The 24988-nt window shown below is 48.0% G+C and overlaps 1 protein-coding gene across 1 annotated transcript in view; it reads left to right on the top strand.

Moving 5' to 3' along the window:
- The first annotated feature begins 845 nt into the window (after nucleotides 1–845).
- LOC149342852 (beta-1,4-mannosyl-glycoprotein 4-beta-N-acetylglucosaminyltransferase-like) overlaps nucleotides 846–24988 on the top strand; it is a 49500-nt gene continuing 25357 nt past the window's right edge. The window contains exon 1 of the mRNA XM_089542246.1: nucleotides 846–1042. The gene's annotated coding sequence lies outside the window, so the exon portion shown is untranslated. The remainder of the gene's footprint in view (nucleotides 1043–24988) is intronic.

Raw genomic sequence — 24988 nt, 5'->3', positions numbered from 1 at the left:
TTCCATGACGTAACGTGATTAAGCTAAAATGTAGCTCACCTGGTCGCCGGGAACGAGCTACCATGATAACAGAAACGAACGTAGTGCTGTGTTTTATTGTATCTTGCGTTCTGTGTTAATCTCGCGCCTGTTATTGACTTTCAGGACGAAGTTATGTTTGAATGTGTTTTTTGCTCACAGAACCTAACAGCTGGGCCATAATTATTTCTACGACAAGCCAGCGCCAACTAAGCAAAGATATCAGGAACACTTGTGCTAGGCAGAATAGCACCATTGCATACTCTCAGCAACGACGTTGCGCACACGCCATATGAATTCATTATAATATGGCATATCACTTCCGTAGAGGATTAGCAAGAGCAGAAAGCTTGAACTCGCCTTACTCAGAGACTCCATCTGCCCTCCACTGGCCCCCTCTAGGTCAGCTCATACCTAACCTCCTGAAGTGTATGTGTACATAAATGTTTTTCATTTTCACGCAGATTTTGCAAGTGGCTGTGAATCGAACCTGTGGTCTCGTGCCGAGCGGCAGAAATCCATAACCACAGAGCTACCGCTCGTAGCTCAGTCGTAGTAGTGGTGATAGTAGTAATTGTAGTAGTAGTAGTAGCAGCAGCAGCAGCAGCAGCAGCAGTAGTAGTAGTAGTAGTAGTAGTAGTAGTAGTAGTAGTAGTTCTCAAAGCAGGAAGAATCAGGAGTCATTTGCATACAAGCGTGACATAAACACGTCGGTTGAAGAGCGGCGTCGGTGAAAAGAGCACGGCCACGAGGAGGAGGCTGAGGAGGATGCCGTCGGAGGGCGAGAAAGGGAAGATCGAGGAAAGGAGGTGCTGCCCTCCGGTCCCCGCGCGCCGACGACGACGGCGTTCCAACGGCGGCTCCCAAACAACGGCGGCCGCCCGTCGAAGTCACCTCGGGAGCGTGTTTCAGCGCTTGTGTGCCGTGCGGCCAACGCGATGTTGTCTTTACCACCGCTGCCTGTGGATAGACGCTGTACTCTACGGGGACACCCCGCCGCCGCCAGCTCCTCCTCCGAACTCAGGTGGGTAGTTGGCTTCTTCGGCGAGCCGACAGCTCGGGTTTGTTAATTACACAGCTAAGTTTCTGGATGAGAAAGATGCTGAGTAGATCATTCGGTTTCGAAGTTGGCGATCTCAAACAGTCACTGTGTTCAAGCAGTGCCTCTACAGAACTCGCACTGTTGTTATCTACCGGACATTTATTATTTTTTCTAGTTCAACCAGTTTATTCCATCTTGTGGGACGCTGAGGACCACAGATAAAAATATTAAGGATAGGCTCGACAGGGACCTTTTCTCTCTTCTATGGTCCAGAGATCTGGGCATGTGTAAATTCCACTGTTACAGCCTGCTATATAATTACGTTGCACGTCCGGGTTACTGATTTGGTCGCCGCTATACATACAGCTGACTGCTAACGATACGTCTTTGATTCGTGTTATATCGGTGATACGTGGTACAGTTTCAATTCTCGTTGTCCGCGATATTCGGTGAACTTGCGGAGTTCTTTCAGTGCTAATACTAAACTATCGCTACTGCATTTTCAATGGTGTTTACTGTGAGAACCATTTAATTGAAGCAAACTAATTCTAGCCACTTTTTGTGGCTTGTGTTTCTATTACTATTTTTAAACCTGGACAATGAAATGTAAGTAAAATTAACCAACTCCTCACAACGACCCAGCAAACTGCCTTATTAGGTTGCGACACCAGAATAGCATGAAGTTTTATCAACGTCATACTTCCAACGAACGACCCCTGTCCAACTAGCCGTTCGGAACCCAGGAAGCGCGTGCCTTGGGTCTGACTCCAAAGAACAAATCTACGGGCCCGCACTGTTTTAGAGCTCTGGGACACAGGTTTGCTTGATGCGAAAGCGTTTACGGCGAGCGTTAAAAGTATATGAGGCCGCAACGGTTACTGCAGCGTGTGTTGTAACGTTGCCCACGTGAATGTATCAAGCTTTGCTTGGATGCTGCTAAATATATTAGCATTTTTCCAAGCACGATCTAATTAGTACCTCACTCTTGCTGTGAACTAATCGCTGCTTCGATTCCTAGGCGCAGCGCAATTATTTTTCCTCCTCTGTCCAGCTATCCGTCATCTTTGCGTACGCGAGTCCACGCTTATCATATCTCGTTTTGTCAGCGAACGAGCGGAAGCCGTTCGTTTCGGAAAAGCGCTCCTGTCATCAGGCTTTATTCACGCCACTACAGCTCTAAACATCATACGCGTGATTATGCAAAAGCCGGGATGCCGACTAAAATCATGCAGTACTGTATTAATGAAATAAACCACCACTCTCAGTGAAATAGCATATCATATAGCTGTATAATTTCATTGCGTTTGTACCAATGTAACCCTTTCTGCCGAAATAAATTTTCAATACGCATGCACTTGCGGGGTTTCGCCGCCACGGTGGCTCAGTGGTTACGGCGCTCGGCTGCTGACCCGAATGACGTGGGTTCGATCCCGGCCGCGGCGGCCGAATTTCGATGGAGGCGAAATTCTAGAGGCCCGTGTGCTGTGCGATGTCAGTGCACGTTAAAGAACCCAAGGTGGTCGAAATTTCCGTAGCCCTCCACTGCGGCGTCTCTCATAGCCTTAGTCGCTTCGGGACGTTAAACCCCATAAACCAACCAACTTGCGGGGTTTCCTCCTAAAAAATGCGCTCGGTTATCACGCAGCGGGAGACGAAAACGAATGACTGCCTCAGCTATTTGTAATAACCACTCAGTCTTCCAAACAAAACACCTCCCTCTTATTGCCTTCGCACCAGTTGGAATAAAGTTGTCAGCCCTATACAAGTAACCTGCTGCATATTTCTGGAAGACTATAGCCGGATACAACTAAAGAATGAAGCGGCAGATGCCTCTCAAAGCAGCCCCTCACAGCAATGGCCTCGACCGATGCTCCTCCTTGACGGCTCCCCTTGGACCTGCTAGCGTGAAATCGCGAAGGGTGGCAAATGAATGGGGAAAATTACGGGCGGCACTTAGGACTACTTATCTGCTTTGAATGCAAAATCACCTTTTTTTTATTTCTATTTATTTTTCTCTTCCTCTTCAACGGCACACCTACTCATCAGCATACAGTCAGGCAACGCATGCATTAGGTTCACTTTTGTTCGTCGAGAAGCAAAGCGGTTTTGTGGCCGATAGGTTCCGTGCTCGCCTCGCAATCTGACAGTCCTGGGCTTAATTTCCCGCACCTTCGGAAGTAAATTTATTCTTTGATATCTCTATGGGGTCATCTGGGATTTTTGGGGGCCAGTGTTGGTGGTCAACGCCCGACGCCCGGTTTTGTTGCCGCTGAGCCATATAATACTATTGGCATTGATAACTTTTGCTTAAACGGATTAGCCGCAGCGTCCCGAAAATCGGTCGACACCATTGACTGCAGAGCCTTCCTTTGAGGGGCATCCGCCGCATCGTTCTTACTAGGGGTGTGCGAATATCAAATTTTTCGAATACGAATCGAATACGAATACTTGATCCCGAATATCGAATCGAATATCGAATAATTAAGGACAGACGCATTTAACCACTACAAAACATTTATTTGAGCACCCAAGAACATCACACTTGAACTATCGATGATTAAATGAACACAAAAGATGTGTTTGGCTGCACAAAAAGTATCAAAGTCTCGAAAATTATTCTTAGAAGAGAGGAAATATCAGAGAGGATGGCTGGTACACAGCATTGATTAAGGCTAGCTTCCCATCAGCACAAAAGCACGTTGCTGGGATGAACATAATAGGTTGTCGTGAAGGAAAACCAGCTGCTCCACATGGTCAGGCAGTAGTTCCCTTCTAGCTGAAACTACTCCTCGAGCAACAGAAAATGCCCTCTCACTTGGCACTGACCTGGCACGTATTGCGAGGTACTTCGTGCACAGTACTTCGTGCACAGCTCTGACTATAGCAGCTTCGCAGGTATAGCCACAAAAAAGCTCACCAGCGCAGTCAGCTACGGCTGGCCCTTGGAAGGAAATATTTACCTTCCTCGAAGGAAAAATTCGAACGAAAAATTTTCCTTCATCCATGCGCATTGCTCTGGGCGCCGCCATGCTGCTATCTCTCTGTCGATAGGGCTTGCGGACCGAAATGAACGCCGGTGCTCACAATGAATATTCGGCTAGATACGAATATTCGTGTCGGGTCGAATATTCGAAAGAACACGAATACTTGGATCTCGAATCGAATACGAATACTAAAAATATAATATTCGAAACATATTCGAAAATTTCGAATATTCGCACACCCCTAGTTCTTACTATCATTTCGGCATGCTTTACCTCGACCAGTGAGTATAGCTATGCAAGACGTGCGCTCCGTGCATTGTTCCTGAGAGATTCGCTTGGCACGCTCAGGCATTCTGAACTTGAATCTCTGTGTGCAAGTGTAGCCCCAATGACGTTCATTTACGTATAGTCCTCTGAGCACATGACTGGGCGTATTTACGAGTGTGGGTCCTTATCCAAAAATTTTCATCCCTTATCCTTCCGTGGCAAAAATCCTTCATTTCATTCGGGGTAACGTTTCCGCAGCTCTAATCCCAGCCCAGTTTTTTTTTTGTCTCTCTTTCCACCATGTTGCATGAATGATCAGGCGAAGCAAATCACTACACTTTAAGCATAAAGGAGTAAAACGAGAGTAAGTAGTCCCTTGGCGCGCTCCGTATAAATGGGTATGCGCTAGTCTTGATTTATGCTTTTATTGGTCAGAATGCACGATAAGAACAAGCAGCGCGAATAGACAAGGACGAACACACGACAACAGGACTGGCGATGAACTAGTACCAGCAGTTTACTGAAAGGAGGGAACAGCTTTTATATGCAAATGTGAGAATTCGGGGTTGTGGTTTGCGCATATAAAAGCTGCTCCCTGCTTTCAATAAACCGTTGATAGTTCAGCGCCAGTCCTGTTGTCTTGCGTTCGTCCTTGTCTATTCGCGGTGCTTCCCCTTATCATGCACAAGAGGACAGCTTAGTCCCTTTTTACTCACATATAGCCGTATTCGAGTTTAGAGTGTACACTATCATCGAACATTGGTTTCCATTGCCTCCTTTCTTTCCATTTTTTCCCGCGCTGCAAATATGCGCACACGAAATCATCTGCATGCTCGGCCTCATAACCACAGGCTCGTCCACACGCGCTCATTCACAACCACGGACACAGTGGCAAGCCCTGTGACGACAGTGAAAGGACGGCGCTCCGCCTTCATTCGCGCACTGGCGTTCGCATTCAAAACCGCATATGCAAAGTGGCGCAGTGGCCATTTGAAGCGAAGCGATTCTCATGGTAATCTCGCGATCCACGACTCCCCAACCGGAGCGGCCCCGTTAGACGTTCTCTCCGCGCACTCGTAAGTCCCGGGCGCAGAAACAACTTGTCCGGGGAACAAAGGCCCCACTGTTCCGATGCGAGGTTATTTCACCGTCCTCATAGACATACGTATAGGCTCTATGTAGCGTTGTATGTCGCAAGACACGGGCGTTCCATTCTTTCTAGAAAGTCAAGCAAAACAACGTAGTCCCAGATGGATACCTTCCTGCACGGGCGCGAATAGCCGGGGCCTTAAGCACTCCATTTCACTTCTTGTCTGTGCTCCACTTTTTTCTAAGCGTAATGGAGTCGAGCGTGATCTCGGACATGCATGCCATTTTATTTTCCGTCCATTTGAGCCTGATCGCTGTCGCATAAAAGAACGACTTGATATAACAACGCGAACAGGGAGTGCTTGTCCGATTTATTTTACTCGCAGTATATATACGGTGTACGATACTTCCATCCCTTGCTGCTTCATTGGAATCTTGGTTTTAATAATTTATAAGCGCCGTTCACTGTCTCTCGAAGCTCTTTTCTCATGCGAAGCGTTCAGTTTTCTTAACTGTCCCGCCGGTTTTCTCTTTCGTAGCGTCAGAGCGCCCTATAACTTCAAGGATGCATTGTCTGAGAAAAGGCAAAAGGAACGCCAAAGGCGAATGCAGGGGTGAGGGAGGAGAGGCTGCTGCGGTATGTTATCGACATCATCAAAAAGAAACGTTCCCGCTGTCTTCGCCTTGTCCTCTGGAAGAGCGGTACTTGGTATGCGGGAGCACGTTCCAAATGATAGAAGGGCGGCTGTGGAGCGCAGTTTCTTATCATTTGTGTCATCGAACACGAAATCATCAGTCATACGCTTGAACGCGGGCAATTCTTTTTAACGGCACGCAAACGAGTGCGGCGCTGAGTGCGCCTGCGCAGAGTGGAAGAAGCGTTACGCTACGGTGTTCTGTGGCCGTGGTCGACAATGCAGTCTTTCTCTCCACACAAGTCCACACGCGCAAATAGGCACAGCAGAATGCAGAAGTGGTAGTGTGAAACGAAAGGGCCAGTTATTTATAACGATTAACTTTGTAACAATAGGCCCCCGACCATGCTGGTAGTATGACGCATGTGTACAGGTGCCCACAAAAGTTTTCGGAACGCCGAAATCACGAAAAACATCAATTCCCTCACTGGCGACCAGACACTGAGGGGTGCAATGTGCAGGTCAATCTGGTGACTACAGAGCACACACATCACTTCATGGCAGCATGCTTAGGCTGCCCAGTAATTAAGCTTCGTTGCCATTTCCGTTTTCCGAAAACTTTTGTGGGCGCCTGTACATTTCATAAATGAGGCAGGATGCGGCATGTAGAACGATGTGAGCACTAAGAAGTGCGTGTGATAACAGCTGATGCTTGATAGTTTCAATATATTGTTGCTTGGCGTCATCAAACAAAAATAGATAAGTTCACAAAGAAGACTGATAAGGAAACTTTATATTTTGGCTTTGAGAGAAATCAAACAATCGGGTGGTGGGAGGGAGGGGGGGGTTGCTGTTATCAAGATCATCGCAAAAGGTTGCGATGGGCACTCCTTCGGCCATTGATTCTCACGGGACTGGCAAGCTATCATAAAAAAAAAAAAAAATCACGTCGCTTAATTTACACTTTTACATGCGTTGCTGGGAACGGTCGTTTGAAGCAGGTCTCCCTCAAAAACATTCGTTTAAGGAGTGGAAAGACATTCACAGCGCAGTAGTCTGGGAGTGTAAAGGGAGTCCCAACTACTCTCTTTTTACCTACTCACTTCTAGAAAAGGAGAACCCCTACAAAAAGAGTGTGATCACGGACACTTCGAAAGACGAGAATTTTTACAACTAAAGGTATGGTTGGTTGGTTTGGTTTATGAGGTTTAACGTCCCAAAGCGACTCAGGCTATGAGAGACGCCATAGTGAAGGGCCCCGGAAATTTCGACCACCTGGGATTCTTTAACGTGCACTGACATCGCCGCAGCCGGGATCGAACCCGCGTTCTTCCACCGGCGTGTCGCAGCAGTAATCATTACCATAACTTCCATGCTGCCCCAGATAATGAACCTTACAAGCAGCGTCCACGTTTCATCCAGTGGTCAGTTCCTGCTCTACTCGCAACATCATCGCAGCCTGTAGGCATAATAGCGAGCAGGAAGAACAGCAAGGAGAATGACTAGTGGGCAACAGCGAAGATCGTTTGCCGCGCACGCACACGCGCGTGTACTACTGCCCGCCCGGCGAAAAGAAAGCCACGCCCACAACGGCGCGGGAACCGAACCGGGCAACCAGCGCACCACGGCGCCGGTGATTCAGGGCGCGGCAAAGTTGGCCAAGCGGCAGCGGACGCGCGCGCGCAGCATGCCAACAACATGGGCGCGCACGGCACCCAATTCGTGAGATCGGCCCGCCGTTCCCCTAGCGTCGGCCGGCAGGCCGATCCCCTTCGAACCAAACGCGAGAGCAAGAAAGTCGATGAGAGATAAAAGGGCGGCCCAGCGTCCACGGCTCCGCTGTGAACAAAGTTCTCGAAGAGAGCGTCCGAGAGCTGCGTGCGAGGCGCCGTACACGAGGGGCTGTGTTCTTTACGCTCCCGTTCCAGATTCTTCCTCTCTGGTGGCCCAGAGCGCGAGGGCTGGCTCGCTATATACTTGCGATTTCGTCCAGTGAGGCTTATTACACTCACGCGAGCGCGAGCGCTTGAAGGTAGCGCCCCTAGAGTCACGATTCATCTCCCTGACAGCGGTCGTTTCCTTGAGCGCATTCTGCGAGCCGGAAAAACAACCCGACGAGCGTGCACCCTCCTCACTCTCTTCATCCAAGGACCTCCCCCGTCCTCTTCTACCGTTATGCCGCGTTGTTGTACGCGAGAAAACGACATGGGGAGCGTACTCACGCGCTGACGAGAAGGCACGCGGCGGTTTTCTCCGTGAGTTCGCGCCCCTCTCTGCTTTTGTGTCGCTTCCGGCCATCCAGCGGAGAAAAGCGGTCCATAGCGTTCGACACGCGCGGTTTGTAGCAGCAACGCAGATTGCTGTATGCATGCGCGGGCGTAGATCAGGATTGAGAAAGGCGGACCAACCCGGGATGATGAGCGACAACCTGTTCGCTCGTTAATCACCTCTGCGGTACGAAATTACGCTTGAAATAAATAAATAAGGACAGAGACAGAGAAATAGGCAAAGGAATCATGGCCGGTGATTTGTGTTTCCTGAAGGCATGGGGGTCCTATTGCTTTGGGAGTGTGGATGACACGGATTTCTTTGCTTCGTGACCGCCTTGACGAGGAAAAGTTCTCCGCACCTGTTGGGCTCCTCTGTCGGACCAGATGCCCTTGCGCCATAAAGACCCTGATGAGAAACTCTGACGTGCTGTCTTCCGTTGTGCATCGCTTCTTAGTGCCGTGTTGCGCGCCGTCGTTGCCAAAGTAAGTAGGTCGTAATTCGGCAACTTCTGCTGTGTCGGCTTGCACTGTGTAGCATACATACCTAATAATTGTGGGTAACAGTATCTATCAATCAGAAAGAATTTCTTTGTGCCGATCAATATATCCGAAGAAGATCGGGCGGCAGGCTAGCATTTTTTTTTTTTTTTTTTGGAGAGCAGCTCTGTGGCGCCCGTTTCTGCGTTTGTCGCCGTTGTACGTTGTAAACAGCAGTGGACACCTTTGTCGCCCTGTTGTGGTGGTGGTGGTGAAAACATTTATTAAGAACGGACAGGAGGTGTTTGGATCAGCCCGTAAGGAACCGATCCTTATAAACACTACGTGGAGGTCCCTAGTTTGGGACCCCAGTGGCGGTAGCCGCCGCCCGGGCGCGCCCGACCAAGGCTTGTTGGGCCTGTAAGTCGTGGCAGCCGAGCAGGGTCGCCTCCCAGTCCTCCCGGGTTGGGTTGGGGATGGGGGAAATGACCGGGTTGGAGGGGCAGGCCCACACCACACTCTTATAAAAAAGGTAGTAGTACAGTACTTACTAACTTTGGGTTAGTAACTGGTTGTCACATATGTTACTACCCTGTTAGTAACTGCAGTTAGTAACGGGCAGGTTAGAAACAGTTACTAACCCATTGAGTTAGTAACGGCTGCTGCCCGCAGTTAGTAACGGGAAGCTAGTAGTATTTACTAAGAAAATGAATAGAAACTCGCATATGCTGCTAGGTTCTTCGTATGGTGTGCTGGCGTGGCTTGTCAAATTTGTGCGTACTCGAAAAATAAAAAAGCTTCACAGTCAATTTCACTAATTCCGGAACCCAGACTATGATAATATCATGAGAGTGCTGGCAGTAAATCACACAGTTAGGCTTAAGCTTACCGCGCATTACATGTAGAAATTATGCGAGATTATGGCATCAACAACCTTAGCACAAGTCACAAAGCATCACAAATCACAAATCAGGAAGAGTTACACTCGCGCACATGTAGAGAAATCTTTCTCAGGGTTATATACTCCGTAAATCAGGCTCGAATTTACGGCCTAGTTGCTCGTACCGGTTCAGCTAAGATACCAGCTTTAATTATGAAGTTATTGTCGATTATTGTCGAAACAACTTAATCTACCTGACCGCATGCCCCTGCAGAAATGTTTAATTACAAAGCCAATTTATTGGCATCACAGTCTGCGTCAGCTACATTCTTTGACATTATTTTGACTCAATTTTGGGGTAAAAGAAACGGTTACTAACTAGGTAGTAACTGGCGACCACAGTTAGTAAAAAGGTAGCAAGGGCTACTTTTACTAGCTATACTTTGAAGAGGGTAGTAAGTAGTCAGAAAAAAGTAGTAAAACGAAGTCAGAGTTAGTAACTGCTGCAGTTACTACCTTTTACTACCCATTTACTAACTTTTCACTAACTTTTTTTTAAGAGTGCATGTGATAGGTGTCCGAAGACACCGCACTACAGTGCGGGCAGTTGCCGCTAAAGGAGGGGTCGAAATGTTTTAGGGCTGCCGGGCACAGCAATGTATTGGTGAAGAGGCGGAGAAGGAGCCGCTCATGCGCCTTCTTGAGGCCTTTACATGGGCTAGGGTAAAGGCGATGGCAATCTTGATAGTAGGTTGCGATATCTTTGAACGTATAGACCGGATTAAAATCGGGTTCCTGATCAGGTGGGGAGGAGAAAACAGCCCGGTGAGAGAGCGCGCGGGCCCCTGACCCTGATGAGCAGGGGCCCATATGAGGTAACGGTGTGCGGGGTCCGTATCCCGTATGCAATTTTGGTATATTCGATAGGCTAGGAAGGGAGTGCATCCTTGTTCGACGTGGCACCCGTTTCTGCGTTTGTCGCCGTTGTACGTTGTAAACAGCAGTGGACACCTTTGTCGCCCTGTAAGCTGAGAAACCAATGGAGCGGGAGCTTGGAAAGTAGAGGGCAAAATGGGTAAATTGGTTTTTGAGGAGAGGATATGGCGCACTATCTGTCTCAGTGGTACACCTACACTCTATCACATTACCTGGGAGTGCGAAAGAAACATAGCATTCCACAATTATCAAACACCGAGTGAGGAGCAATGGGAGAGCTGTCTCTCCAGCAGCGAGCTCGAGGTCCAGAGGGCCTTGGTACAGCACGCTGTTGAAGCGGCACGACTCAGTGGAGCCCTGGACTGAGGGCCCACCCTTGCTCGAAGACTCAAGTCGCCAGCGCCCAAGCAGGACGACCAAGAAGTCTTCATCTCCGCGAATCTCTTGAAAGAGCAATAAAAGTTTTCTCTCTCTCTCTCTCTCTCACACATCTCGGTGGATACCTGAACCACAGAAGGCTAATAACTGCCCTCTTGGAACAGTGGACACCTAAATCGTGCTTTAAGCTACGTGGCGGTAGTGATAGATGTGCGCTGCATGCGTTGGCGTTGACAACGCTGTGCCAGAAACGCGTCGCTGAAGCCATAGGCCGTCGGTGTTCATTGTGTTCATTGGCGTTGGCGTTGACAACGTTTTACACTCCGATCATTTTAAGGAAAGGAAATGCGCGTACTGGCTCCCTGGGTCAGTGGACGCCTGAATCGCGCTTTTGTGTACGTGGAGTGATGAGAGAGAGAGAGAGAGAGATGTTTGGTTTATTGGCTTATTGGGGTTTAACGTTCCAAAGCAACTCAGCCTATGAGGGACGCCGTAGTGAAGGGCTCCAGAAATTTCGACCACCTGGGGTTCTTTAACATGCACTGACGCCGCACAGTACAGGGCCTCTAGAATTTCGCCTCCACCGAAATTCGGCCGCCGCGGCCGGGATCGAACCTGCGTCTTTCGGGTCAGCAGCCGAGCGCCGTAACCACTGAGCCACCGCGGCGGGGCAGAGAGAGATGTGGGCTAGCCGTATGCGTTAGCACTGACAGCGGTGAGCGAACTCTCGCGATCAGCCATTAACTGCCACCTGCCAGGGTGGCAGGGTGGGTGGGGACTTCAATGTATATATGAATACAAACAAACAGGAATTCTTTACCATTCATGTGGGAGAACATCCCGTTTCTTGCTCCCACGGCTCCCACGGCTGTGACAACCTCGCGAAATACTTGCACAGAACTCGTCTTTGAGAACCAGGCGCTAGTGCAGCAAGTCGAGCATATACATGTATTTATCTATTTCTCCGCCCACAAAGTTTCCTTCATGACAATCAAGAACTGTTAGCGGAGTGTTTCTTGAGGAAGGAATATGTGTGAAAAATAACAAGCTGTCTGTAATTGCAGACGCATGTCTTGCTCGAATTTTTTGCATTAATCTATCGAAAAGCCGAAACAGCTGATGTGCTGCGCTCAAATTTCGCATTAGGAAGTAACGTAATCGTCGTCAATTTTTTTCCCATTAACGTCTTTGCTGTCGTCAAAAACGTTGCCCATTGGTTTTCTATGGCAGTCTTAACTGCTCGATGTGTGGGCTAGAAAGACTTTAAAAGAATATTTTGCTGCGCACCGCAAGAATGTACCATTACCTTCGATATTTACATAACAGTACCTTACAATATTCCAATATTCCGGTGCGATGCGTGACGCACGCGCGAGAAGCGGTCCTGTTTGCGTCGCCGCACGATGTTTTTCTGCATCAATGCTGGATTTGTGGGGCAAGTGGGTTCACCTAAGAAAGGAGGAGAGAGACTTTAATGGATAATGGAGCAGTCTGCCTGGTTATAAGGGTTCACCTAAGGGGTGTCATGAGCTTCGACAACTGCGCGAAGCAGAGGGTCGCGGATTTTTCGTTTTCTCGAAGAGAAAAGGCGCCCAAGGCATAGCGTAGAAGCTTCACGAGATGCAGCCGAAGTCCTGGTCAGTGCAGTGGTGAGCAGCCTTGTCTAGAGCGCTCGGGTGGTGCACTTCCTTGCAAACAAATCCAGATTTTGTGGCAGCCTCTAGGGTCCAGCTGCAACGCTTGCACGGAAGTAGCGCCAGATAGCCTCGTAAACAAAGCAGGCACGAAAACTTTGCCCTGTAATGAGGGGCTGCTCTCTAATTTCGGTTTTTGTTACCAAGTGCGCACTGCTCAAGCGCTCTAGACAAGGCTGCTCACCACTGTACATTTAGCCGTCTTGTTCCTGTTGATCAGTGGACATTGGCAAACGGCTAGTTTGCAAGTTCTGAAGCTGTCTGAATTGCCTTTAACGCGCCGCTTAGCGTTGAGGCAGTCCCTTAAATTGCCGAAAAGAAGGCGATCGGATTTACCTTCGTGCTGCGTCGTCAAGCCGTTTCTGTAGCGATTTCTGCCCGATGTAAAGTTGTAAGTGAACACCTGTGCTAAGTTTTATTGTAATATTCAGAATACACAATGTATGTTTGATGCGTGTATCCACTCCCGATATCTCGAGCTGCCATACTAGCGATAGCGTTTCCTCTGTTTCACGGAATGAGAAAGCGAGGCTATAAAATCATGGAAATGTGGAATAATCTCTGACATTTTGTTCCATATGAGTCGTTAAGCATACGTGATATTGCCATTTCAGCCACGTACCATTTATGTCGGGATATCACCCACATTTTGCTCAGTATTTTCGAAAAATAAAAATGCTAACTGGTGTTTACCGATCAGTAAACGTTTTCAGGCTCATACTGAGAAAATAGCGAGAGTGAGTCGTACGGGAGGCGCCCTGGCAGCAGAGATTATATTAACCTAAATAAAAAGTTATTAGTGTTGCAACAATCAAAATAAAACTACTAGTAACGAAATTAAAAACAATTCAACCCTAATTTGGCCAACTCAATACCTCCACGATTGGCTTCTCCTTTTCTCATTTAGCACTAAACAAAATCATTTGTCACAACTCCATTTAGAAAAACAGCGTAGCTCGCTCGAACTGTTCGGCTTTCCTGCTGGTGGCCCGCCGAGCACGTGGAATAAAAAAAAAAAAACTTCCGCATGGCCAGTTTTCGACAAAGGCCATGTTGAAAAAATAAACACAACAAACGCAGTGTGACACGTCTATAGCGAATGCCAGGCTGATGAATACAGGGAATACTGAAACCGCAAAATGAGGTGGCTGGAAATGTAAACACAGTCTGAAGAAGTTAAAACGCGTGCATCACTAGGCGTTGAAATCATCATCATCATCAAATGTTCTGCTCGAAAAATGAACGAAAGTGACGGTGAAGAGAGTATTCATCGTCACCTGCATGCAACATTTTCAAAAGCAAGGTTCGAGTAACAAGCGCAGCGCCGCTGCCGCAGTCACTCCACTTCATGCAGCACCTCACGAAACATCTGCTCTGAGAGAGCGTTCGCACCTATACGGTTGGGGAACGCGGAAAATCAGAGCCTAAATAAAGGAATCGCGCGGTCTCTGAGGAAGCGACGCTTTCTCGAGTTCGTGCGATTTGGTTGCTAATAACGGCGAGTTTTGTTATATGGGGCGACTGTGTTCCTCTCGCCGCAATTACGCTTCATTCAGCGCGCTTCACTTTGAAATAGCAACGTCACTTTGGTATACCTGCCCCGCTACACCATCCGCAACTAGCGCGTAAGGTTCACACTTGAATGCGGAAGTGAGCAGAAAACGTTAATTTCCGCCTTTGAGGAAAATTGTGCTCCATTGAGTTTAGTGCTTCGCTCATGCGTGCCGCTAGGTGACCATTCCTACACGTCTGCGCCATAATTAGCCGTCGAAAAAGAGAAAAGCTTTCGCCCTTTCTCCGGGTCAATGGCCTTGCGGATCCGCACACCACGAATCCGTTTAGCGGAACCGTATACAGCCCCCTCGAACCGTTCGTGTGAATGACCTCTTGACTCTTTCTGAAAACTAAACTGTGAGCATTATTCATTCTTTTTTTTAATAGAGCTGTCAGGGAAAAGATTAAAAGGAACACATCACTGCTTTGCTTATTCGTGTTGGTCTTCTGGCCAGACAGAGGATTCACATGAAAGGCTTTCGGCATAGCGCACGACGGAAGCGTCAGTCATATCTGACCTCTTAACGGCGGCCCCGAAAGTATCTTAGCGACTGCCTCTAGTGGAAAAAAATTTATCCGGAGAGATAAAGACAGAAAACGAAATGACACGCGTTGGCCCGTTCCCAGGTGGTTGACTGACCTCTCGATACCTGCTACGCCCTCAAAGGCGAGAGCCAAGCGATGAAATCTAGTGGAAGCAAAAAGAGAAAGACCAGAAAAGAGAGAGCGTTTCGTGCGACCACCTAAGGCAGCAGCGACGGTGAAAGAGATGGGAATCTCCCTCGAAGCGTATGCCATAGTTGGCTACAACGACGGCCTGGCAGCGCGGGCGAGGAACGTTCGCCGAAGCCGCTCAATAGCCGTGCGTGCCCAATCCAGAGTCAAACGGTGCTGGGTTGAGCGCCTCCGTCGTTCGGAGCCGTTTCTGTGGGCGGCCGCATATAACAAGCGGGTCAGAGGGAGAAGCGGCTGCGGAGACAGAAAGTAGGAATACAGAAAAGAGAACGGCGTTCGAGAAGCCGCAACGTGCGGAACACACTGACCCCGATGACCTTGGCTTAGCGTTCTCCCGAACGAGCGAACGCCTCCAGGTGCCCGAAGCCGCACGATGATGGGAACCCGTGGACGAAACTGTCGTTCGTTCCAGCCAGCGCGCGTGGCGGTACTCTCTGATTCTCCCTGGAGGATGATTGTGTGCGCTGTCTCGGCTCTTCGAGGGCCATTTCCGTATAGGCAAACTTGCTCTTAAAGTGTGGTGCGCGTGTCCAGCGTAGGCCGCAGCCAATAGGCACAAATGGCTCGAGTGGGCTCTCCTTGATCACTTTGAGGACTCGCATGAGAACATCAGAGAATGAGAGCCTAGACTAGAACAGGGAACTTAAGAAACCAGTGAGGAGGAAGGAAGCCCATCAAAGAGTTAGCGGTGAGAGGGAAATTAGAGGAATTCAGGATCTAGCTGCAGAACAGATATTCGGCTTTAACTTAGGAAGACGACCCTAATGCTGAAAACAATGAACGATAATCTCACAGCTATCATTACGGAGCGCGCAGCAGAAGTAGGCTATATGATTAGACAGGACACCGGCAAACTCTCTCAGCTATAGGAGAAGAAAGATCTAAGAAACGCCAAAGCATGACGGCATCTAACCCCAGAGACAGAATATAACTGGCAGAGCTATCAAAGCTAATCAATAAGTGCAAGGTAACCGACTACCTCTACAGGCTACCTCTACAGAACGCTTTTAGGCTACCTCCACCGCTTTTAGGCTACCTCTACAGAACGGAGATAGCCTAAAAGCGGTGAGAAGGAAACTAGGCACATGAAAAAATGAGATGTATGTGTTAAGAGACAAGGAGGGTAATGCCATTAGCAATATGAATACGATAATTAAAGTACGCGAACAGTCTACACAAATCTATGCAGCAGAGAATGCAACCCGGAGGTCAATGAGAGAGCCATTTTAATTCATAAGAAGCATTTTAATCATTTTAATCCATAAGAAAGGGAACGTCAAGAGCTTGAAAAATTACAGACCGATCAGCTAACTGTCCGTTGCCTACAAAGTTTTACTAAGGCAATCACTAATAGCGTCAGGGCAACCTTAGACTTCAATCAACCAAAGGATCAGGCAAGCTTTCTTTCGTAAAGGCTGCTCGACAATAAAAGATATTCACCTTATCAATCAGGTGATAGATAAATGCACAGAATATAGCCAACCCCCATATATAGCTTTCATAGACTGCGAGAAAATATTTGACCCAGTGTAAACCTCAGCAGTCATGTAGGTATTACGGAATCAGAGTGTAAATGAGACACGTAAAAATACTGCAAGATATCTATAACGGCTGGACAGCTACCATAGTCCTTCATAAAGTCAGCAATAAATAAAATTCCAATAAGGAAGGGTGTCAGGCATGGTGACACGATCTCGCCAATGCTATTCCCCGCCTGCATACAGGAGGTGTTCCCAGGCCTGGGTTGGCAACAGTTGGGGATAAGAGTTCATGGAGAATACTTTAGTAATATGCAATTCGCTTATGATATTGCCTTGCTAAGTCACTCAGAGGTTGAACTGCAAAGCATGGTCTATGAGTTAGGCAGGCAGAGCAGAACAGTGGCTTTAAAAATAAATATGTATGAAACCAAAGTAATGTTCAACAGTCTCGGAAGTTAACAGCAGTTCACAATTGATAGCGAGGTGCATGCTGGAAGTGGTAAGGAAACACGTCTACTTAGGGCAGTTAGCGATCGCATATCTGGATCACGAGAGGGAAATGACTGGAATAGCAATGGGGTGGAGCGCATTTGACATGTTCTCTCAGGTCATAAATGGCCGTTTAACAATATCCCTCCAGATAACAGCTGTTGCTTACTGGTACTCACCTATAGGACAGAAATGTGGAGGCTAACGAAAAAGGTTAAACCTAAATTGAGGACAACGCAGCGAGCTATGGAAAGGAAAATGATAGGTGTAACGTTAAGAGATCGAAAACGGGCGGAGTTGGTGGGGGAACAAACTCAGATTAATGACATCCTAGTCAAAATCAGGAGGAAGGAATGTGTTTGGGCAGGGCATGTAATGCGAAGGCAAGATAACCGCTGGTCCTTAAGGGTCACGGAGTGGATTCCAAGAGAAGGCAAGCGTAGCAGGGGGCGGCAGAAAGTTAGGTGGGCGGATGAGGTTAAGAAGTTTTCTGGGATGCGGTGGCCGCAGCTGACACAGTACAGGGTTAATTGGAGAAGCATGGGGGAGGCATTTGTCCTGCAGTGGGCGTAGTCAGGCTGAGTATAATGAGAAAATACTTCCCGAGTCCAAGGTTGAAGAACTGATTCCGCGGAGTGCGCAATTAAATAACATTCGTCAAAGACACTTAAGACTGCTCACATGTGGGAATGCGAAAGTATTACTGTTCGTGGGTGCACTGACACCCACCCACACATACACGCACGCACGTATGACAAGACCCGGAACGCTGTACGACGAACGGTTGCATCACAATTTTGATACGAAAGAGTGCGAAAACATACAATTGAAGGTGCATATGTCGCCGGTTCGAATCCCTGTTTCATGCTAGCCGCCAAATTGACTAGCACATTTAAGCTACATGCAACGAGAAATCGTATGACACCACCAGGAACGCTTACGACATAAGGTTGCGCGCAATTTTGGCACGAATGTTGTCGGGATAACTGGCGCCACATGGAGGTCAACCAGTGGCGGGTATATATGGAAGAACGACATATTTAGGACTGTCTGAATTTCACGGTCTTCTGATAGATGTGTGCGTCATACGGCCGCTTGATGAAGTCGCCAAGTTTTCTTGCCATCGCGGGGATTTTGTTTACCATCTGCGAGTACACTTATTAACACACGCCGCCGGCTTCTTTTTTTTTTTGTAATGGGGCTAGTAATGATTTCGCATTGAAAGGGCCATCACTCAGCCATTTCCGCTTTTTCACTGCATTCCCCTGGTACCCTGCGCTGAAATGCAGAAACCAAAATACGTGATTGGGTTAGTACAGACTTTGTTCTCGTTACCATTCACACTAACCGTTAAGAATACATGGGCCGTAACTAGCACTGTGCATTTTCTCCTTGAACACTGACCGGACAGTGAGTTTCCCTTTAAACGAGGCGCAGATGCCTTGAAAAAGTGGGGTTCCCCCAAAAAATTGTCCTCGAGTCATTCATATTAACTGAGGTCGTTGAGAGGTTGAGGTTTTAAGTATTTACAAGCTACTGGTGGAATGGGGGTAGTATTAACGAAGCACTACTCTCTCTCTCTCTCTCTCTCTCTCTGCATTTCATCGTTATGTTGTTTTTAACAGTCGTATGTGAGACATGTAGCCCGGATAATTCTGACGACTCCATTCCATCTCCCGGTTGCTCTCCCCTTAGCCTCTAAGCTTGCGCACAATCGTTCTCTCCAACATTTTACCTCCCGGTCTTTATTAAGGCGGAAGCCTTTAATTCCTCATCGTTGTAAGCAGGAGTTATCGACAGAAATGTCACGCTTTTCCATTGGTCGAAATGGTCGTGACGTAACACAGTGCGCCAATTTCAAACGGGGTTATTCACTGTAAGCGCCTCTACCAGTTAAGCTACTGAACAAAGATTCAAAACGTAGTGTACTGCAGTTCTAACAAAGCAATTAAGGAACATTTAAGCGACGTGGAGCATGTTGCGCTTATATATCTACCGCTATGAGTTTGCATTTTTAAGGCGGAAGCCTTTAATGCCTCATCGTTGTAAGCAGCAGTTATCGACTGAAATGTCACGCTTTTCCATTGGTCGAAATGGTCGTGACGTAACACAGTGCGCCAATTTCAAACGGGGTTATTCACTGTAAGCGCCTCTACCAGTTAAGCTACTGAACAAAGATTCAAAACGTAGTGTACTGCAGTTCTAACAAAGCAATTAAGGAACATTTAAGCGACGTGGAGCATGTTGCGCTTATATATCTACCGCTATGAGTTTGCATTTTTAAGGCGGAAGCCTTTAATGCCTCATCGTTGTAAGCAGCAGTTATCGACTGAAATGTCACGCTTTTCCATTGGTCGAAATGGTCGTGACGTAACACAGTGCGCCAATTTCAAACGGGGTTATTCACTGTAAGCGCCTCTACCAGTTAAGCTACTGAACAAAGATTCAAAACGTAGTGTACTGCAGTTCTAACAAAGCAATTAAGGAACATTTAAGCGACGTGGAGCATGTTGCGCTTATATATCTACCGCTATGAGTTTGCATTTTTAAGGCGGAAGCCTTTAATGCCTCATCGTTGTAAGCAGCAGTTATCGACAGAAATGTCACGCTTTTCCATTGGTCGAAATGGTCGTGACGGAACACAGTGCGCCAATTTCAAACGGGGTTATTCACTGTAAGCGCCTCTACCAGTTAAGCCACTGAACAAAGATTCAAAACGTAGTGTACTGCAGTTCTAACAAAGCAATTAAGGAACATTTAAGCGACGTGGAGCATGTTGCGCTTATATATCTACCGCTATGAGTTTGCATTTTTAAGGCGGAAGCCTTTAATGCCTCATCGTTGTAAGCAGGAGTTATCGACAGAAATGTCACGCTTTTCCATTGGTCGAAATGGTCGTGACGTAACACAGTGCGCCAATTTCAAACGGGGTTATTCACTGTAAGCGCCTCTACCAGTTAAGCTACTGAACAAAGATTCAAAACGTAGTGTACTGCAGTTCTAACAAAGCAATTAAGGAACATTTAAGCGACGTGGAGCATGTTGCGCTTATATATCTTCCGCTATGAGTTTGCATTTTTAAGGCGGAAGCCTTTAATGCCTCATCGTTGTAAGCAGCAGTTATCGACAGAAATGTCACGCTTTTCCATTGGTCGAAATGGTCGTGACGTCACACAGTGCGCCAATTTCAAACGGGGTTATTCACTGTAAGCGCCTCTACCAGTTAAGCTACTGAACAAAGATTCAAAACGTAGTGTACTGCAGTTCTAACAAAGCAATTAAGGAACATTTAAGCGACGTGGAGCATGTTGTGCTTATTTATCTACCGCTATCAGTTTGCATTTTTAAGGCGGAAGCCTTTAATGCCTCATCGTTGTATGCAGGAGTTGTCGACAAAAATGTCACGCTTTTCAATTGGTTGAAATGGTCGTGACGTCACAGTGCGCGAATTTCAAACGAGGCCAGTTGTACTTTGGCTAGTACTATTGATGGTATAGTGATGCTTCAAGTAAGTGAGACTGAGTTTAGATAATTGGTTAATTAAGCACAGCCTAATTAACCTTTATATTCAGACCAGAGAAATAAATAAAACCGAGTAGGAAATTGGTCGGGTTGGGGAATCGAACCAGGGTTTCCGGAGTGCGAGACGAGCACGCTAACCACTTCGCCATTCCAGCTCGATGGTTTGGAATGAACAAAGGTGCGTCTAGTTAATATGGTGTCTTCGTTCACTCCCACCTTCCTCCCTTCTCTTACGGCAAGGTTCAGGTGTCCACCGAGATATGCGAGACAGATACATTTCCTTTCCTCAAAAACCGATTTACCGACGAGCAAGGCGTAGAGCCGAACGGGCGATGGCATTCTGAGTAAAGACGCTGTCGCGTTCCACTCTTATAGACCAGATTTTTTTACCCTCGCACGCAGGCTGCGGACGCGCGCCTACTCTCGACGCCAGTCGCCATCTGTCGGCGCGCGCGGCCCGAGGGACTGCGGGTCGCGCCGGCGCCGCGCATAGAACGCATGTTTACGTGTTCGCTTCTGCCGTTTTGTGCTCCATCAGCTAACGTATGAGGGTGTGTGCTGTGCGTCACTACTCACATTTGCCCTCTTCCAGACAGTGCTGCGGTTATCTTGTGCGCAGTTACTCGTTAACGTGACATCCGAGGGTAGTCGACCAGGTAGTGTACGGACTGGAAACCGGCACTTCGAAGCAGATTTCTGCGCTGTCGTGTCGTTTGTTGTCGCCTTTTACGTGCGATATCATCTATGATAATATTATGCATTAGAATGTAGATCTATTGACTTGACTCAGTGGAGTAGTAACTGGATAGGCGAGCTGCAGACTGAAGGTTGTCCCGACGGAGCGCGTGTTTTCGATCACCAGTACGTGTTCAGCATCCTTGCGCTGAGCTTGCTCTTGTTCCCATTCAGAACATTTCATGCACAGGATTGTAAGCACGACCGCTACCGATTTCAGCTGCTTTTTCCGCACACATGTCAGAGGTATCTGGGGTGTAAAGGTTTATCTATAGTATCTTTCTGCTGTTGGTATCTACCTTAGCTTGGTTTGGTTTATTAAGGTTTTACGTTCCAAAGCGACTCAGGCTATGAGGGACGCCGTAGTGAAGGGCTCCGGAAATTTCGACCACCTGGGGTTCTTTAACGTGCACTGACATCGCACAGTACACGGGCATCTAGAATTTCGCCTCCTTCGAAATTCGGCCGCCGCGGCCGGGATCGAACCCGCGTCTTTTGGGCCAGAGCAGAGAGCCGTAACCACTGAGCCACCGCAGCGGTGCGGTATCTACATTATTCATAGGAAAATATGCGCGATTTCATTACATTTTACACACTTAGCCAAACGCCTACGCAACGCTCTCACACGCGGCGAGAGCTCCTGAATAACATAACGCGACTTCGGACCTCAGAATTAGCGAAAGCTGGATTAGCTGCTCATATCTATTCAAGCTTTTATAAATTAAGCGAAAGTACGTTTTTATGCACAAGGTTGCATAAACCATGACAAAATTTGTTTTCTGTTGGCGCTGCGACTCAGTTGAGCTCACAGCGGTAATTTGTTGATAAACTGGCGCGGCGACAAGAAAGCCGTTTGTGGAAGGGGGGGGGGGGGGGGGGCTTTATGGCCGGCAGGAAGGAATAAGAGTGCATGGGAATTGGAACTGCATACTAGCCGCACACCTAATTCTTGATATTGAATAAAAAGTTTCTTTGCGGTGGAGCACCAAGACGGAATTCGATATAAGCACGAGCGCGTTCTAAGCGCCGGCACAATTAACCTGAATGTCAAACTAAATGTCATTAAAACGCGTCAATGTTATCGCTTTGATAACGTAAATACTTCCTGCAACACAGCCACGCAGCGGAAGTATGCTCGACAATGTTTTTTTAGCGCCCGAAGCGCGGCTATATGCAGGCGCGGCCGCGGAACTGCCGCAGCCCCGCAGTCCCCAAAGAAACGCCCGCACCGCGGCGCGCCAGTCGGTGCAAAATGGCCGCGCCCAGGAGAGGCTCAAAAATCTGGTCTATAGGCGAAGCTTAACTTAACCAACAAGCAACACCGCGCTTAAGGCTTTCGCCTCACCGCACTTAAGGTCAACAAAGTGCCCTCCTCGCCTCCGCCCCCCCCCCCCCCCCTCTCTGAATTTTTCCTGCTGTTTGCAGTCTTTCATCCTGACGAGGAAAGGGCACTCAGTAGTATAAAAAACTTAAGCGGGTCGTTTCCAAAGCATCCACTTCAAAGATGACGATGAATTTACCATTTTGTTTCAGTCTCAATCCAGAACAGGTTCGACCAGGCAGAATTCAACACGAGCGGAGGAAGTCGCAATAGCTCTCGCTGCCGCCGATCCAAAATCGAGAACAGTTATCACAGACTCTTGCCGGGCCTGTGAACATTATCTTGCAGGCGAAATATCCCCTCTTGCCTCCCAAATTCTAAGACGCGCTTCCACCTAGTACTGTGAGGGGAAAGGGCCAATAGGGTCCTACCCCAATCACCTTTCTGTAAAAAATTTAATTGCCCATAAATGTTTTTCACCACCACCCGCCGATCCAACTCGCACAAAAGTGATCTGGGCTCCTGGCCACCAGGGTCTACGAGGCAATGAGGCCGCTGATGCGGCCGCCCGAGCGCTCACACACCGGGCTCCTCATCCTAGCTCTCCTGGCTCAGAAGCTCATAAACCGCTTCTGCGGTTCCGCGAATTCCTAATTCATTATTGCGACAGCCACCGTCTCTACCCAGTACCTGCCAAGGGGCTTATTAAGGCGGAGGAGCGAACTCTGCGGCGCCTGCAGACAGGAGCTCTTCTCTGTCCTGCCATAGCAAAACACTTCGATCCGAACACAGATGGGCGCTGCCCGCACTGTGGAGATATCTGCGATATCTTTCACATGGTGTGGGCATGTACTCAGAATCCTCACCTTCCCCCTTCCCCCACCCCCACCCGAGAGGCATGGGAGACTGCCCTCCTCAACTGCTCCACACTGGAGTCTCAAAGGGCTCTATATTATAGTAAAGCGGGCGCGAGACGGGGCCTCGTCGTGCGGTGTCCCGGACTAAGGATACCGACCATGTAGCAGGGTTTTTTGACCCTCAAACTCTCTTTGCATATTAAAGTTTTTCACCACCACCACCAGGCAGAAAGCCTTGTAAACTGTACTTTTATTCAAGGTGCATTTGGTGTTCATTGCAAAACGACGAGAAAAAAGAACGTAAATAAAGGACGAAAACTAGATAATATGCTGCCTTCTATGCATTCTGAATGTGCATCTGCCAATTATTAAATTCTTTGTTTTTTTTTTCATTACCTTAAATATCTATCGAAGTAACTTAAATACCAATGCCCAGTTTCCAAGCAACTGAACAGGACAGTTGAGCTACTCTGCTTTTGTTGAATCGCTGAGACATTGTTACGAGCGCGTGAAAAACACGGAGGACGATCAAGAGGACTTCTCAGGGCAGGGCGCTCGATGTCATTGTCCATTACTTTGCCCTGTGAAGTCCTCTTACTGTTACAGTGCCTCGACTAAGCAACTCGGGTGGCTAAAGCGCCACTCTTGTCTTTCGTAACATCCTTCCCACCATACACCCTAAACATGAATACACCTTATATGGGAGTAAAAATGGGGTAAGCTGTTTTCTGCACTCTAAACAGAAATGAGTAAAAAGGAAGTAAGTGGCCCTCTAGCACGTTCGCTTTATGAAAGGGAGTCCACTAGATGGCATTAATTCCTTTTTACTCCCATATGGGCGTATTCGTGCTTCGAATGAAGCGCACTACTTTTTGTGCTGAGGAACGCTTGCGAGAGGAACGCATGCTAGAGGAACGCTAGAGGAAGTGTGCTAGAGGAATGCTTCATACCCATCCATACCCTCTCCAACACTCTTGATAACCGTAGTGGCAGCCGTTTTGGAAATTCACCCTGACAGCTAGCCGTTACAACGTTGTTCAAAAAATCTCTGCCTCTCCCGTAACCGAGAGTAGAGTAAGCATGAAATGTTTACGGGCCTGATGTCATCTCGATGGACACCCGAACCGCACCGTACAGGAAGGGAGGAACGCCACCACCCGTTCAGCGCGATGCCTTGCCATTTGAACGCAAGGTTTTTTGAGGAAAGGAAATGGCGCAGTAATTCTCTGCCATCTCGGTGGACACCCGAACCGCACCGTAATGGAAGGGAGGAACGCCACCACCCGTTCGGCGTGATGCCTTGCCCTTTGAACGCAGCGCTTCTCCCCCGGGCTCCTGTGCGCCTGCGCGGCTTTGCTTCGATGCGCGAAGACCCCAAGAGATTACGTATGACAACGAAGTGTAACGTGGCATTTATGTGCTTTTTGCACGCGTTATTAGAAATCGGAAATTATAATTCCGTGCATTATCCAACCCACAGCTCCACTGATATCTTGATAAACATTGGGAAGGCACTGGCAGCAGTTATTTTTTGTCTCGTTTGGAGACCAACCGGCGCTTGCATGCCGGTCGCGTAGGAGGGCTTAGAGAGTCTCGTTAAATCTCTTTAAGTCTCGTACGGTGC

Source organism: Amblyomma mixtum, chromosome 5 (genome assembly GCF_055824585.1).
Source record: "Amblyomma mixtum isolate Tamu chromosome 5, ASM5582458v1, whole genome shotgun sequence".
Lineage (NCBI taxonomy): Eukaryota > Metazoa > Arthropoda > Arachnida > Ixodida > Ixodidae > Amblyomma > Amblyomma mixtum.
Note: the sequence above shows the minus strand (reverse complement) of the source record. Positions and strands in the feature narration are given on the sequence as shown.